The sequence below is a fragment of the Aphelocoma coerulescens genome, chromosome 3, assembly GCF_041296385.1.
Source record: "Aphelocoma coerulescens isolate FSJ_1873_10779 chromosome 3, UR_Acoe_1.0, whole genome shotgun sequence".
NCBI lineage: Eukaryota > Metazoa > Chordata > Aves > Passeriformes > Corvidae > Aphelocoma > Aphelocoma coerulescens.
Genome location: NC_091016.1, coordinates 47,268,299 through 47,280,565, shown reverse-complemented (window position 1 = coordinate 47,280,565; position 12,267 = coordinate 47,268,299). Strand labels below are relative to the sequence as shown.

Here is a 12,267-nt window from a genome sequence, read left to right as displayed (position 1 = left end):
TGCAGAAAATTGGAGGCTAAGGAACAATTTGAACATACAGCATGGTGTTAAGTGGATACCACTGGTTACTAACAGGGAAAACTTATCCAAACCACTACCCTAGTAGCTCTCCCTCCACTCAGAGATTATTAATATACATGAACTGCATCTGTCTGGAGAATGCAATTTAAATTTCCTAGGTCCTATTACTTTTTTCCTTGAGTTTCTTCTTCATTTGTTTTCCCTTAATACCCACACTTTTTACCTTCTTTCTTTGTGAGTGCCTTCATTCTGTTTCCTGACTTTTCTAGTCTCTTTCTGCACAAATCTGGAATCTAGAACTGTCTTCCAAGACCCTTCTAAAACTTACAAGTAGCAACCTTTGCATTTTAACTTTACTTTGCATGAGTCAAAATCAAGAATCCACTTTAGCTTTTCTGCCTCTTCATTTCTTCTTTGCCATGTCCAGAATATTGCATTATGTAGTGAATTGATTGGTGTTCTGTGGCCTCACTGGACAGGGGAATGGCAGCATTTTTGTCATGTAAATCTCCATTGCAGGAGGTCTGCCTGTACATCTCGGACACTGGACAGAGAAAATCTAAATAGTGGTGTTATATATGTACTATGTGTACATGTGTATTCAGAAGAAGTCACTTTTTTTATCCCCTTCTGAAATATTCTTCTTGGCTTTGCTTTTAATTAGTACCCAAAATGCAATTACTGAATTCATAAATCTCAAAGTATATTCAGTTTCCCAGTTAGCAACATTCACCTCCATTAAGAGGTATGAAAAGAATAACCTTGAAAACTGCTACTTTATACAGACAAATATATCACAGGGATTTTTCTTGTACTTAATATGGTATCTAAATTATTAACTTTCCTGACAAGGCTCACAGAAATTCCTTTAAAAAGTTGCTGTGATACTAACCTTTTGTGTAATACAAAAATTGTATTTAATGATATAATTAGGTTTAAATGAAACCATTTTTAATTTATTTGGTTCTAATTTGATGTTGCTGTACTTCAGCTTTGAAATGTAGAAATGGTGAAATGTGTTTGTGACCACAGTCCTGACTCTGCAAACAAAACAGACAAATCCACCTTTTGAGATCTGAACTTGTTTACCTCCTGTGGATCAGAAGTCCTAGCTCTCTCTGTCTTTTAGCTTTGTCTTTTGTCATGACACATATAGACATTTGCTTTAGAACAATGGGTGCAGTAAGAGTCATTTGAGTGTAGAGGAATTTCATATCCAACCACCTCCTTCGTTAGGTCTCTGGATGCATGTGGTCAAAGGGTATTTTACTTTTATTTCTACATGAAGAAAGGATAATTAGTACAGTGCTCTGCCCATCACAATCTCCCTGGATTCTTGGCTTTGTGCTAACTTGAAAAACAGCTGCACAAACTCCTGGGATAAAAGATTACAGAGAACTGTGGAAGGCAAAGATGCCACACTGGCTTGAAAGTCCTGACCCTCAGATCAATGATGGATGAGAGTTTATTCTAGACCTGAAATACTGATGTGCCTGTGATGGTTCCTGGGCTTATGCTGCTGACCACCACCAGAAAGAGGCAAGTGGACTAAGTGACCCTTAGGTATGACCCAGTGTGCTCATTCTGTTTAACAAAGTGTCTAGTACACAAACCATGTCCTTCAAACACTAGCTGAGGTACTTCTGTGTGGCACTTTGCCAAGTAAAGAAGCATTAAATGAATCACTCAGCTTGCTAAATCAGGTCACAGGAGGTTGCATCATGCGAGGTGTAATAATGAGAAGAGACCTCTCTTGCTTGTGGGTCCATCTTGTCTTTCACTGAGATGCAAGTGAAAGGCAATCTTTTTATGAAACTTAATCCTAAAACAAAGAATTTTTGGTCTTTCTCCCATGCTGCCTACCATCTGGCACAATTCTGCTTGAGGCACAGGTTTAGAAAGTAAAACATAATATTTGAAGTTTTCTGTCATGTTTTTTTATGAGTTTGGGTGTATTTTAGTTTCCTTTATTTTGTTAGGCAATTGCCAATTATATCCATATTCTTTAGAGACATGTGTGAACTGGCATATTAAAAGCTGTGTAACATTTAGTATCTCTGCTGTGTGAGAGACTAAAAACAAGGAAGGATGGATGATTTCCAGGTTGCCTGGGGCATCCAAACTCCTTAGAGGCCAGTATACTGTCCTAGTTCTTTATATGCAGTTTCTATCGACTTCTGCCTCATAAAAAAGGGGAAGATATAGCCCAGGAACTGAAGCAGAATGGATAGAAGGAATTTTTAGTAAAATATTATACTATCCTCTGTACCATTTTGTACTGCAATAGTTTGATTTTATTTGTTAATATCAAGGAAATTACTGCTTCTTAGTAGAAGTTATCATGGCAGCAATTATTTCCTAGGGCTCTCAAACTCACAATTCAATTAACAGAATTTCTTTGGACAAAACTGATAGAGAGATGTCAAAGCATATGCACTTATTGGTTGTGGAATCTGCAGTGAGGATTTTTATTCTTGAAGCCCCTAGTGATGATCCGCCCTTAAGTGCAATTTTTCACAGTTTTGCAAAGATTTTACTAGTAGGCCTGGAATTTTCCTGCCTATTTCTTTCGCCAGACTTTTGAAATACATAAAACAAACTTAAAAATTAAAAATAGGCATTGGGGGCAAGGTTCAATACATGAAATATGATGCTTGCTTGTTTTTAGAGTATGAACTTTAAAGTAAAATTGTTCAATTATGAAGTGATAGAAAACACTTCTGTAATTGAGAAACTGCACTACCTTTCCACTTAATGTCAGAAAAATTATCTTGTTCGAGTCAGATATTGTTCTTATGGAAATCTAACTACATCTAACAATCCAAAAGAGAGAAGAATCATTATTTCCTTGGTGGAAGACTCTGAATGGCAAGCAACAAAATCTCCAGACACACTGGACTTCTACCTTGACCATAGTTTTTTCTATGCATCTGCTCCTTCTGCTTGCCAGAAGCATCTAGACCCTGGAACTGGATCTCAGGTGAGTGGTTCTCCAATAATCTTCCCATTGTCTGGATGTCTGGTGAGCAAGCAAGCCATTTCTGATAAGGAGAAAGGAATTGCAGGATTTCTTTGGCCAGAAATTTTCTGTCCAAAGCAGAGCAAGGTCAGATACAAGGTAAGATCAGCATTCCTGAGGGCAGCAGCAGAAGGTGGTAATCCAGGAGAAACCTTTGTCTTAAGACCATCACTTTCAATTTAAAACAAAAATGTGTTGAAATTCTTTATTAATTATCAATACAGAAAGAATATGTAACTTTTTTTTTACATCTAAGCAAGGGATAAGGCAAGAAGAATTCACAGATTTTAACTCAGTATTGATTCCTCACTGTTTTCCCTAAGTTAGGTATTCTGAGGGAGTGTTATATTACAGACTATAGGAATATGCTAAGTGAATGATTATTTGTTTTGATGCTTCTAGACCCTTCCTTGAAAAGATGTAAAAAGAAACACAAAAAACCAATCCTTCTGCCTACTAAGAAACAGGTGCTATGTGTGCAGTTAGAATGCCACAGGTACAGCTAACCTTCTAGTATGCACAGCTGCTTAAAAATACTTGAAAAAAAAATCCCAAACCTGGTAGGTAAATTCAAATTTCTTACAGAATAAACATCGAATCACTTGCACTGAAGTCTAACAGTGTTAAGTGTGTGTAACATTACGTAGCAGGATAAGGGGCTGATTATTCTCCACAGGTAGACAACAGTGTAAGACATAGGAGTTAATAAACACATAAGGAATTTTCAAAGGACTGCTCTCAACTGAAGAAGCCAATGCACTCTTTATCGACCTAGTGTAGCTATTAACACCTGGGGTTTTTTTTCAGTGAGAATAAACTCAAAGCAACTGCAAGAATGTTTCTACATGTCCCTCAGTTGGAAATTAGACAGAAAAGCGAGTACCCTCTGAGGAACAAGGAGTAAAGATACAAAGGTCTGAACAAAATTTGTCTGAAAAGCTAAATAAAGAAATTGTGTGGAGTCATTTGTCCATTAATCTATGGCTTTCATGAGAACCCAGATAAATAACGGGTTTAGTTTTAGCCATTTCCTTAGGTTTGTTATCTAGTTTTCCTCCTTGTTTCAGGGAATGTGGCAAAATGTCATGAAGATCATGGAAGCCATGATTATGTGCAACACAGTGGAAAACCAGAGGTCTTTTTGGGAAATTCCAAAGTTCCTGATTGTTGGCAGGGTACCTGCCAATTTTAGTTGGGATATAATGGATTATAGAGAAGAAACAAACAGAATTGTCAAAGGGGCCTGAAGATGCTGCAACAAGTTCTGCAAGCTAGGTGAGATGAAGCGAAAAATATTATTACATCTTGTGTTAAGTTATTGTTACTATTAGATGTACAGAAACGAACAGGCACTATATAAAAAGACTCAGTTATTTCACGCAGAAAAGAAAGTTAAACTTCTTTAAGAGGGTTTGTGATAAAATGTTTTTGCAATCATCTGAGTTAGGAAAGGCATGCTCTTGATATAATATTTAATTTTGCAGAGTTGCCAGCACGTGGCAAGGTTAATTCATTGTTCCAGTAACATAAAACAGCTGACAGCAGCCAGATGTATAATTCCATGCCTGTTAATGGAAAATTAATATCTTCACTGCACAATTGTTGATACTTAAGAGATAACAGAGATCTCTATTTGTCTGCTCAAAAAAGAACAATAAGTATTCTGCCGTTTGAGTCTTGGAGTTGATTATACATTATGATTTCCAATCCGAGTGTTCAGTGCTGCTATTGGTTGCAAAACGGAGGCTATTTTGTGTAGAAGTAAATCTCTTTGACTGAAAAAGGAAGGAAAAAAAAAGGCTGCCTGTGACTGTTACTGGCTACTGGCTCAAACAAGAAATCATCGCCATGCACACAATGTAACCAAAAATCCATATTAATGTGTTACTGGAACATTGAAAAATATGTCAGGTTTCCAGTTTGGCCATGAAGCTGGCTAGCTGGATTTTCAGCTTTATAAGCACTTTCTGTTTCTCAGAAATTACTGTTATTTTTACAAGACTTCAAAACTGTGGAAAATTGCCAATAGATGTGGAAGTAGAGGTGCTGCATAAAATTGGAGACTGAGGTAATTGCCTACAGTCTTTGAACAGGTAGGTTGCAAGAAGACACAGAGATGTCTCATGGATAATCACTGAACCCTGAAACACTTGCATCTTCTAGATGATCATCTTGCACTTCTGGGAAGTCTCCACATTGTGGGGAATATTTGTCTAGCAAGGAAAGATAATTAGTAGAGAATTTTGTCTGAAAAAATACCAATGCCTTGGTAGAATGGAACTACTACATCTGGAATGGTGTTTTTATGTAATCTTTTGCAGCTAGCAAGTAACTGGCAGAACTATAGAAATTCTATAATGCCATTAATTTCCATATCTTATTGTTCATATTTACTGTTCTTGAATAATTTGTAGCCAATCATTTTTCCACATTTTTTCAATCTATCATATGTATCAAAAATGTTTAAACAAAGGTTGTCTAAGTGCCCCAGATTGAATACAGGGAGAACTAGCAGCGTTTCAAAATGTCATCTGCACAAAGCTGCACAATGTCAACAACTCTTTCTCTAAAACTTCAGAAAAAAGGCAAGTCTTTATGAGATTACGACATATAAACTGCTGAGATTTCTGCCTGTCTTGGCATCCAGCTTAAGATTTCCTCATTCTTTTAAACAGGGTGTTAATTTTTAAGACAGTTGTTTTGAAGACACATAATTTTGTTCCAGAATTGAGTGGTGTGGAGTCACAAAGAGCTCTGACTTCTATTGTTTCAGCCTTGCTGTAATAGGATTTTGGCAGTGGGTGGAAAACATGCAGGATTCTTTTGGAATAGGTTATGGTGATACTATTCAGAGCCCTGGGACAGAAATAGGGCAGTGGTCTCTTACAAGAAAGTGGGTCATGCAAGGAAGGATATCTGTTTGAATTGTTGCAAATGGCTCTTCAGTGAGTGTAGAGCCATAAATATCCCAGTTCTCAAAGAGCAGTGGTCTGCTGGGGGAAGCAATGGCATGGGGTTTGTTTGCCTGCATTGTGAATTGACAACTTGTCCCTACCACTGATCCCACCACGTGCTGCCCATGAGGTACAAACTACTGACAGATATAATTTGACCTTGTACAAGAGCCTGTTTAGTAGCTTCTAGAATTCTATTTCAATATGGATCATCGAGTTTTGCATTGCTTTAGATTTTTAATCTGGAAGAATTTTTTTCATGCTTTAGTATTTTCACAGTCTTTAAACTCCCAGGCTTGGCTAATGTTCTTCCGATGGTAATCATTATCTGTGGCTGTCTTTATCTTTCTGCATTCTAATTTCTTCATGCTTTATTTTCCCTTTCTTTCTGTGACCTTTTTTCTTTGCTTAATTTATTGCATGCTTTCCCCTGGCAGCCTCTGTAAATATGTGCATTACTATTAGTTTCATCTCAATGTGTATGGGATTTATGCCTATACAGCTTGCTCTCCACTTAATTTAATCACAGGTTAATTAGATCCTCCACTTAATTTGATCAAAACCTTCCTTGAGCCAAAATCACTTACATTAAGAAGACTAGTGGTACTTTCTACCCTTTAGTTTGATCAATATCGATCTTTTTAAGCAGGTACTTTGGGGTAATTCAATCACTGGCTATGGATATTTTCCATTTAATTAGTAAAAAAGAACAACATCCCTAATGAGAGGAGAAAATAAACATAGAAAATACCTGCAGACATGTGAAAGACACTAAGTAAAGTTTGGCTTCTTTGAGGAGGAACAGCTTTCCTCCTGTTTTTGCTTCCATGCTGAAGCAGTTCTTTCGGTAGCAACATAGTCAATTCTCCTGTGTACAGTGGGGTGGGCAGGGTTGTACATGTGGCAGTGTTAATGAATAACAGAAATAACTGTAAGGAATTTTAGTATGTTATTGCTACATTCCAGTGTAGCAAAAATTCACTGGGAGCCCTGGTATAGTGTATTTGGGTGATTACTAATAAAATATTAATTCTAAATGCCAGAGAGCAGGATGTCAATGTAATAATTTATATACCTGTTATGTGTGTGTAAGAATATTAGTGTTGAATGAAGTCACAGAAAGCACAATTCTTTTCTAAAACCTGGTCCTTGCTGTATTTAAAAAAAAAAACAAACTTCTATGCTTAATTTAATTTCTCTAGAGAGGTCATTTACAGACCCTAAAATAACCGTGGAAACTGAGGTAAGACTAAATGCTCAGCCTTGCCTTTTTCAAGAGCTCTGATTGATAGGTGGCAACCTTCATGTATCACATTGTAGATGACTTATTTTAGTGAGCATTTGTTCACATTACTACTGCCACTGTTTTCAGGAAGAGTACTTGCATTAATTCTTATAACTTTATGCTGTCCAATCTGTCTCAGAAAAATGTGCTCAGATATGTATTATGAGATAATTGTGAAATATGTCTACTTGAGCTAGACTTTCAGAGGCATGTTGTTAGCAAGTTAGCATGTCACCACCACCACCACTGATGTACAAATTCCAGTTCTCTAGAAGAACATGTTGTTCTCTCCTTGTCCTTACTAGCCACTAAACTAATCCCTGAGTCTATTCCAGCAGTTCCTTAAAGACTGTAATTCCTAAACCAATACTGCTACCTACCACACTGGTGAAAGTAATACAGAATTCACAGAAATTGCTGACATTTGAAATCTGGTTGGGGCAGAAACACAGAAAAGAGTTCATTTCACCTAACTTTATCTATCTAAAAATCAGGTGTCTAGTCACCTATTCTCATCTAAAGCTTGTGTGCTCCTAAGTGCACATGTAGCTGAAATCAGGTGACAAGAATTTCATCCTTCTTATCAGTTGTTAATACCAAGAACCATTGCAGCCTATATTAAAAAAGATTTTAAAAAGCTGATGTGCTGAAGATCTCTTTAATGGTGGTGTTACTGCTTGTTTATGGATAGCTCTTTCTTACAAATATCCCAAAACATGCAAGTCTCATGAGTCATGTATTAATGATCAGAAATCACAGCAGAGACAACGAACAGATTTTAATTCTTGAAGTCAAGATTTTGTGAATGGTTTTTAATATTTAGGACTAAACTGGATTAAATTGAAGCTGCCATCTGTGTTTACTTACCTTAATGTTTATAAACTGACTCTTTAGGCTGCAAGAAATGCAGCTTGCCCACAAGTCTCACTTGGTACTCTGGTGAGTTCAGGTATTTTTCAGTATGAGGTCCAAACTTCTATAGTTAAAAAAAAAAAATTTATAAATTCAGAGACTACTCAGAGTTCCAGCTATAGGTTACTAAAGCTTTTAATGAGTACATTAAATGATGGATTTTGGTGTTTTTTTTCATTTTTGGTCAAGCTTGTTCCAGGTCTGAAAATTCTTGCTGAAGACTTTTGTTAGCACAAATGGTGATCTTCATGAAGAATTATATCCATTTCCCCTGTTTTGAGTGAGTCTCTCTGTTGAGGCCCTCCCCCTGCCATGTAGTCCTGGGAGAGGGGCTCTGGGGGTAGACACGGAGTTTCCCTGCCCCTGGTCAGCCTCGTTCCCCATTGGTTGTTTTGTGTTCCCCTGCGTGGGCAAGGACCCTCGGGTCCCATGACTGTAGCAGTTGCTCAGCAGAACCCAGCCATGCGGCTGGAGAAATAAACATCTCTGAAACATCTAGCAAGAATCAGTCCATAGATATTTCTTTTCCAAGGGCCTTGTTGTCTGATACACATATTGCAGTATCCACACTGTAACAAATGGTGAGGAATTGCAAGCAGAACAATCCCCAATCCCTAAGGACAGTGACTGATTTGTGAGTAAACTCTGGATTCCTCTTCTTGTTTTTGTTTTGCTATTCCATCTCTAAACTATGGAGGAACCGTGGAAAGACTCTTGGCTCTCCGAGCCGCATATGGACATTTATCTTAAACTTGAAAAGATTCTTGAACAACGATTTGGATATTTTAGCTTAATTCAAGCTCAAAAGGAACTGAAACATTTCCTTTCATGGTTGTTTAAGAACTTTTTCTTCGTTTCTTGGGATTTAATTCTTACCAAAGACTTTTGGAAGACCGTTTGGACACAGTTAATTTCTGAGTCAAAATGTGCCGATGGAAGAATATTTTTGTGAATATTATTTAATTACCGAGACTGTTGAGCAAAGTCAGCTGTGTCTTGGCAAAGGGAAGTGTGCCTCAGAGTCCGTGTGACCCAGACCACGTGGACCAAGCCCTCTCCAAGCAGCAGCGAGGCAGTTCCCGCGTGTGGGCGGAGCCACGCGAGCTGCAGTGTCAGCAGCAGAGCGAGGCGCGGCAGGAGCAGCACAACCCGGTGGTGCCCGCCTGGCCCCCTGCAGTGCGTGGTGGAGCGAGCCCCATGAACGCCCGAACGAGAGGGGCGGTGCGTGGGTGATGGGCAGCAGCGGTGGCGGTGGAGCGGAGCCGCGCCCAGCCGAGACGCTCTAGAGGAGGGCGCGGGGGGGTCATCACTCAGGGGCCCAGCCAAGACGTGGATGCAGCGCCAGGCAGCGGCAGTGCAGCTGAGAGCAGAGGAGACGGCACATGGGGAGCTGAGCGGTGTGGCCCAGCCCGGCCCGTACGGCCCCAAATGCAATCCCAGGAAGAGCGCGCAGGCACAAGCAGCCCCGGCGGCCCCAGCAGCGATGACAACCCTGGCAATTCCAACACGGGAGTGAACGAAAGAGAAAGGAGAAACGCAGCGAGACAGGAAACAGCAACCACTCGAAAAAAGGAAAAAATCACCGTAGCTAAGGTTTTAGGAACAGTAAAATGGTATAATGTTAAACAAAATTATGGTTTTATAGCAAGATGTGGCAACCAAGAAGACATATTCATTCATAGAACTGCTATTAAAAAGTATAACCCTGAAAAATGCATCCCAAGCTTGGGAGATGGAGAGGTGGTGGAATTCAAAATTGTACAAGGTAGAAAAGGGTTACAAGCAGCAGAGATCACTTGGCCTGATGGTGTTCCTGTGAAAGGCAGTATATATGCTAAAAATCATAGTCATGTTAGACAATATTTCCATTATAAGCCCCCCCTACAGTCTCCCTTTCCTAATCCCACCTTTCCCTTTTATCCTATATCCTATTACCCCCTGTGTATTCCCAATCCATTTTTTCACCCATGGTTTCCCTCACAAAACCATGCCTTTGCCAATTGTTTCCCCAAAAATCCCTTTCCAATGCTGAGTGGGGGATGAAGAGGGGGAGGGAAGAAATTAACTATTGTTGTTTAGAGTTCCAACAGGTACAAATGGAAGAAACTCTCTCCTGCCTCAGTTTCCCCACAAAGCATGCCCAGAGAGTCCTGTCTCCCTTCTGTCAGCCTTAAGATGTTCCAGAGAATCTGTTTGGACATTTAAAGACTCAGGAGGGTGGCTTGTTTTGTTTCAAAACTGTCCTTGTTATCTCATGTTTATCCAATTGTTTTCAATGTTAAGTTTTAAATCTCTTTTTGTTAAAAATAAATTGGTGAAATGTCGGTGTCCCTTCCTCTCTGCCTTGTGGTCCTGGGAGAGGGGCCCTGAGGGGACACAAGGAGTTTCCCTGCCCCTGGTCAGCCTCGTTCCCCATTGGTTGTTTTTTGTTCCCCTGCGTGGGCAAGGACCCTCGGGTCCCATGATTGCCGCAGTTCCTCGGCAGAGCCCCAGCCATGCGGCTGGAGAAATAAACATCTCTGAAACATCTACCAAGAATCGGTCCATAGATATTTCTTTTCCACGGGCCTTGTTGTCTGCTACACGTGTTGCAGTAGCCGCACTGTAACATCTCTCAGTTAGGGTTGTGTTTGCTCCATGCTCCCTTTACAGTCAGTAGATGTATATGATCAGGACAGAAGGCCGACTTTTTCCATCTAACTGGTGACCAGTGAAGATACCCAGGTCTCTCTCTCAGGATCTAGGGTACAACTCTGTACTCGGAGCAGAAGTCTCACTGAGGTGCCCAGAAGTACATGGGACTCAGGTTACTTGTACAGATGCAATTTTATGTACACACTGGCTTCTTAATTGTGATGGGAATTTTTTCATGAATAAATTTAAACATCTTTTGCCACGTCGAATTAATGAAATAGCTTGTTCATAAAGGCTACTTCTTCTGTAGAAAATGCCCTCACTTTCAAATATCTGCCAGCCTCCTATGACAGTACTTAAAAAGAGGAAAGAGGGAGAAACAGCAAAATAAATGTGTCTGTGCTTTTGCTTGGGATGAAGTTGAGGTACATGTTGAAATGCATGTGTTGTGATGGTTTCTTACATAGCAAATGTAACAAATACATGACTGTGAGTGAATGTAAAGATTTAGGTTATGAGGAATTTTGGAAGATGGTGTGACTCTTTCATGTTGCTGTTGGTCCATTGCTAAGCAATGGTCCTGGATTTCAAAAGAATTTGCCATCACTTCTATTTCCTTTGAAGTCAAAGCAGGTTATTTTTTTCTGCTGGAAATACGTTTTTGCTTATATATGGAGAAAACATACACGATTCCTATGTTAACAGCTCTAATACAAGTGGTTTGTGATTTTCTGGTTTCTATAGAAACATTAAAAGCATTTGTAAATCCTTCATTTTTAGATGAACGTATCCTATAAAAAAAACAGATGCTCACACTGTTACCCTTGGGTTTTTTCAACATTTTCAAAGATTATAAAAAATGATACTGGTAAAGGATACTGAAAAAAGAAGTAAATGATAGTATTTCAGGCAGTACCTTTCAAAGTGTTTTTCATTTGTAATTATAAACTGCAAAAGCCTTATGCTATCAAAAACTCCTGTAAGTCTTGTGTGTAGAAAAACACTAGGAAGAAAGCATTCCTGGGTGGATAAGAAACAGGTTTGGTGTTTAGCAGACCTGGTTTATATACCCAGTTCTACTAATATCCTCCTTGTTTTGTCAGAGCGTTCTCTCATCTTTCATGTGCCATCTCAAAGAGTGATCTAACATGACACCATTTTACTGAAGTGCTTACTTGTGTTGATAAAAGTGATACGAAGCAGCTACGCGTGTAAGCATCATCACCATTTTGCTGCCTAATGACCTTGCGCTGTTTTACCACAAAACAGTCTCATTAAGAATACAGTCTCCTGCTCTAGTCAGTCAAAAAATTTGTACTCATCAGAGGGAATGATTAGGTTGGTCTAATGATTAGTATGGTCTTATATTTGGCTTCTGGCAGGAATAATATTGAAACCTCCGAAGAGGCAGGAGGGCTGGGTGAGTAAGCTGTTATCAGGGA

At 39.2% G+C, this 12,267-nt stretch overlaps 1 long non-coding RNA gene across 2 annotated transcripts in view; it reads left to right on the top strand.

Annotated features, from left to right (window-relative positions):
- LOC138108050 (uncharacterized) overlaps nucleotides 1–12,267 on the top strand; it is a 108,348-nt gene that overhangs the window by 54,776 nt on the left and 41,305 nt on the right. Inside the window, exons 1-2 of one of the 2 annotated variants that reach the window (XR_011149846.1) lie at nucleotides 2,859–3,001; nucleotides 4,108–4,315. The exons of the other annotated variant lie outside the window; for it this stretch is intronic. This is a non-coding gene — a long non-coding RNA (uncharacterized lncRNA). Of the gene's footprint in view, nucleotides 1–2,858; nucleotides 3,002–4,107; nucleotides 4,316–12,267 lie in introns of those variants that run through there. 2 annotated transcript variants of the gene reach the window in all.